Genomic DNA, 5467 nt, shown 5'->3' with positions numbered 1-5467 from the left:
CCCAATGAGCTAATTACACATGCACATAGATTACTTACACATATCTCAGATAAGGATAAAATCTTAGAATCAAAAGGAGATGCAACATGTGTTCATCGAATCCGGCTTTGAGTTTAATAAATGGGTTTGAAATTGGAAGATTAGATTCCTAGATTTTGATGCGGGTTTTGATTTAATATTGCTTATGTTGAGGTATGGGTTAATTAGTTATTGTTTTAAGTTGGGTTTGATAAATTTTGGTTTGTTATTGAGTTAATTTTGAATTAGTTTAAATTATTGATAAAACTCTAAGTTGTAGAGGTTTAAAGATTTTGATACATTGGATAATTGTTTGATATTTAGAGGATTTGATGAGTTTTCATGAGTTTATATATTGAATTTTATCTTGGAAAGTCTAAATTATAAGATTTGAAGCTTCGATTTATAGTTGATATTTTGACTCCACTGACTAAAAATCTCCCTGATTATATATCTACTATTTTCTAATTGTTGAGTGCTGCGAGTGTGTTATTTTCTCATTAATTACTGGTTTCTCGGAAGATGCAGTTCGACGATTTCTTTATGATATTTTTCTCTATTTAAACATGACAGTAATTGTCCTGCTTGGTTTTGAATTTACAATAAAATATTTTCTTTTGCTTGGGATTCTTTTGTACTTGATGAAATGTTTTGTTCGTCGAGTGTATTGCTGATGTTAAGCTAACTGGTGGCTACAGAATTTAACTTCATCCTGTTACAGTTTCTGTCGAGCCCTTAGCATTGATATTGTGTTAAAACAGGGTAAAGTTTCTGTCTAGCCCTTAGCATTGATATTGTGTTAAAACATTCATCAAGGCGTGCACATTTGAAATGTACATAGGATGAAGTAGTTGATAATTTCAAACCTTCATTCTCCATGCTGAAACTGAAACTTCTTCCAATAAGTATACTCCTTCGGGGAAAGCTTTGCCAATAAAAAAAATAAAAAAATAAAAAAACAAGGTCCCCTGTTTTCCTCTGTTCTGTTTTCACAAAGGCCTCACAAATTTCTCCCATCCACATCTTTCGTTATTAAATTGTCCAGTTCAATTTTGAACATCTTCATGGTACTTTTGCCTTTTGCAATGACTGGAACAACTCTCAAAATTAGAAGATGGGAAAATTTTACTACTTAAACTACTATATTTTCCTATTCTAATAACTGAAATATTGGTAATCAAGGCAAATAAAATGGTATGTGCTATACCTCAATCCATACACATATTCATGAACAACAACTGGTAAATCATTTATGATGCATATTCTTTCCTTCAATTTTTTAAGAAATTTGTCTTTTTTTAATTGCTTTTGTTTCGGAGGAAGAAGCGATTCCAGGATTCGGATATCTACATGATATATTTTCCTACTTGAGCATGATAGAAGCCATTCTGCTTGGTTGTGAATTTATATAAGCTCTTACCTTTCTCTTGGGATTGTTTTATACTTGGTGAATTTTTTTTATTTTGTTGAGTGTACTGATAATGTGAAGCTTGCTAGTGGTTACAGCCTGAAGAATTTAACTTCACCTCGGTACAGTTCACAGGCCCTTCGTAGAAGATCATTGTGTTAAACATTAGTCGAAGAAATGCACATTTTAAACGTATTGGATAAAATAGTAGATAATTTCAAACCTCCATTCTCCATGGTGAAACTGAAACTTCTTCCAATAAATCGAAAGCTCCTTTGCAATTCAAACTTTAGGCGGCGCATTAGGCTATTTTGATCACCAATGACTTATGGTGGTAAGATAAATAGAAGTGGAGGATAAGGGGAAACACCAAGGCATGCGGCTGATTCAACGGTAGAGCATCATGGGTTGCTTTTGATTCAATAACTTACCACTTTAGCTTGATCTTATGATTATAATATTTAATAATACAATTTACCCACTGATGTGATGTTAATTTGATAATCTAGTTGCTTTTGATTCAATAACTCATGAGTTAACTATTTTATTCATCAAAATATAGTTAAAATGCCTGCCGCAAATAGCTACACCAAATCTTTATCCTTATTTGTTAAGCAAAGCTAAAATTAAAAGAGGAACTGAGTTTTCAACAACAGTTGAAACCAAGTAACTGTGCTCTTTAATGAGCAAGCAAGAGATTTAAAGAATTTTATCTTTCATCAATAACAACCTAACATATTGTTAAAAATAAATAAAGATAATTATTCGCAAATATTCTTCAATTAGATAGATTGATATATATATATAACGTTAGCACGAGTGATTTATGCATGTATCCACAATTTATGTCCCATCAAACACGAGCGGTTTGCGCGTGTACATCAATAATTTATCTCCTCTCAAACACAAGTGATTTGCGCATGAATAGACAATTTGTCTCCCGTCAAACACAACCAAATACCATTTTTACAGTAAAACAAAGTTGATGACCTTAATTATGAAAATTATTATCTAGGGTAAACTTTTTTAAAGTACAAAATTAAAAAAAAAATTAAAAAAAAAAAACATAAAAATATAAAGGATAATTTGAGGAAAGATCTCTTTAACTTTGAAAATGCATTGATAAAATCTACACCAAATCAAATTTGAGCATTTCATTGACCCACCAGTCACAGATATTGAATTAGAAAATTCAAAATATTTATATCCCTAAGATCATTTGTTTGATGAGCAAGTTATGAGAAATAAGGTCATCACGTTTTTGCCCTTGAAAAATTCAGTGTGAGGCTTTTCCAAGCAGAGGGAGTGTTTTAGGAGAATGTGGGATCTCAATCCTCTTTTGGATTGTCCTTACACTTAGATTCTCTATTTAGTTATGATTTTACTTCCTTATTTTTTGAGAATATCTGTAAGAGAGTTTGTTTAGTGGGCAAGTTATACTAATTTCAGAGACTATCCCAAAGATTGTTTGGTGGGCAAGTTATTTATGTTATTTGATATGGTCAAATTCTAGGTTAGATCACGTTGGAATTGTCGAAACCTTTGAGTGACTAGGAGACCAGGTTCCATCGATAAAATAACCTTGGAGATCATACCATAAACATTGAGTTAATAAGGATCGAGGAAGAGTTGAGTTGAATTAAGAGACATATGGGTTATGTCATGCGTTCAGAAAATGTTCGTCCTCATGCAGTTCGTGTCTATTCACAGGTCAAGCCCACGTACTTCCGATACTTAAACTAGCAAAACTTTTGCACTACGAAGGCTACCACATCACCTTTGTAAACACAGAGTTTATCCATAGTGTTCTACTAAAAACCCAAGGCCTTGACTCTCTCAATGGCATCTCCACTTTCCGTTTCGAGACCATCCTTAATGGCATCCCTCCATCTGATATTTAGTCTAAACTTAACGTTGCCTCTCTTTGTGCTTTTGACATGACCCGTCCTGACCCTCCCTATCCCATGAGCTCCGGGCACACTCATGAGACTCAGGTAATCAAGACGCGCCATGTTAAATCTTATTGTGGAAGGAGTATAGACTGATGGGTTGGAGTCTAGGTTAACCTAACCCGTAGAGTGGCCCAACTCATAGAGCAACCCAAAATGTAAGTTGGCCCTATTCATGGGGTAGCCTTGATCACAGAATGATCCAACTCGTAAAGTAACCCAGCTTGTGGAGCGAGCTTACTTGTGGTGTGGACCAGCTGGTAGAGTGGGCTGGCTCATAGAATGGTTCTTCTTACAAAATGGGTCATCTCGTTAAATGGTCCTTCCACATAATGGTTTTTTATGTGGGCCCAACTAGAGTTAGGTTGTGGCATTAGGTTGTATACTGGATCTTAAAATAGTCCTTTTGTTATTGGGTGTAACAAGATCCACTACGAATTTTAACCCATATAAGAAATAAATAGGATATTTAAAAATATTTAAGTATTTTTAATAAAAATAATATATAAAGAGTGATCGATGTCATATGCTTTATATATATATATATGAGGCATAAGCTATCTGATTGCTATTTTGAAGAGGTAGAATTCCTTCATTTTGTCATGTAGGCAAATTGTCTAACACTTGGCTGCATTTGATTGGTGTTGATTTGTATTCTTGACATTTGGCTAGATGTTATTGATCATGATGTGGCATAGATTAATGAGTTGGATTTGATGGTATATATATATATATATGAGGCATAAGCTATCTGATTGCTATTTTGAAGAGGTAGAATTCCTTCATTTTGTCACGTAGGCAAATTGTCTAACACTTGGCTGCATTTGATTGGTGTTGATTTGTATTCTTGACATTTGGCTAGATGTTATTGATCATGATGTGGCATAGATTAATGAGTTGGATTTGATGGTATATATATATATATATGAGGCATAAGCTATCTGATTGCTATTTTGAAGAGGTAGAATTCCTTCATTTTGTCACGTAGGCAAATTGTCCGACACTTGGCTGCATTTGATTGGTGTTGATTTGTATTCTTGACATTTGGCTAGATGTTATTGATCATGATGTGGCATAGATTAATGAGTTGGATTTGATGGTATATGTGACTTCATATAATTGGTGTTTGATATTGTTTGTTATTAATGACAGATATTAATACCCTTATTGATTATTGTTTGTTATAAATATTGTCATTTATATAGAGATAAATTTATGTGAATCTAAATGGTCTTATACGTTGTATGTTATTCACAATACATTTATGTGAACTTGAAAGGTTTGTGTTGAAGCTCTAGAATTCCTTTATTTTAACATGATAGAATGTTATTGAACATGTGGCAAAATGTAATTAGAGCACCGAAAGGTCTTGACATGTGTCATCATGTAATTGGGGCATCCAAAAGTCTTGACATGGTGAAATATTATTAGACACATGGCATCATGTAATTCGGACATCCAAAAGTCTAATCAAAACTTGATTAATTTTCACGTAAACACGAGCATTCACATTCACATACAAATGCTTGAAATGGTGTTAGTCCCTTCACATTTACAAGAAAACAAGTTTCCTCGCTCTAAGTCAATTTCACGGTCTCTCTCATTTTTCCACAAAAGTTGTAGAGAAATGCTATAAATAAGTTTTCTATAACATTCTTAACCTGTTATATTTTAGTTTTCTGTAACATTCTCAAAATGCTATAAATAAGTTTTTTGTAACATTGCTAACTTGTTACAGTTTAGTTTTCTATAACATTCTCAAAATGCTATAAATAAGTTTTCTGTAACTTTCTTAACCTGTTATATTTTAGTTTTCTGTAACATTCTCAAAATGCTATAAATAAGTTTTTTGTAACATTGCTAACTTGTTATGGTTTACTTTTTTGTAACATTCTCAAAATGCTACAGAAGTGTTTTTAATAACATGTTAAAAGTTCTACCAAAGTATCACTCATTGCTTTTTGTAAATGTTACAAAATTATTTTCTATAACACTTTGAAAGTGATATCAATGTATCTGCTATAGCATATATAAAAACTGTTATAATTGTTATTTTAATAATACAAATTATAAACAATGATACATTAATTTT

Source organism: Pistacia vera, unplaced genomic scaffold (genome assembly GCF_008641045.1).
Source record: "Pistacia vera cultivar Batoury unplaced genomic scaffold, PisVer_v2 Contig243, whole genome shotgun sequence".
NCBI classification, from domain to species: domain Eukaryota; kingdom Viridiplantae; phylum Streptophyta; class Magnoliopsida; order Sapindales; family Anacardiaceae; genus Pistacia; species Pistacia vera.
Note: the sequence above shows the minus strand (reverse complement) of the source record.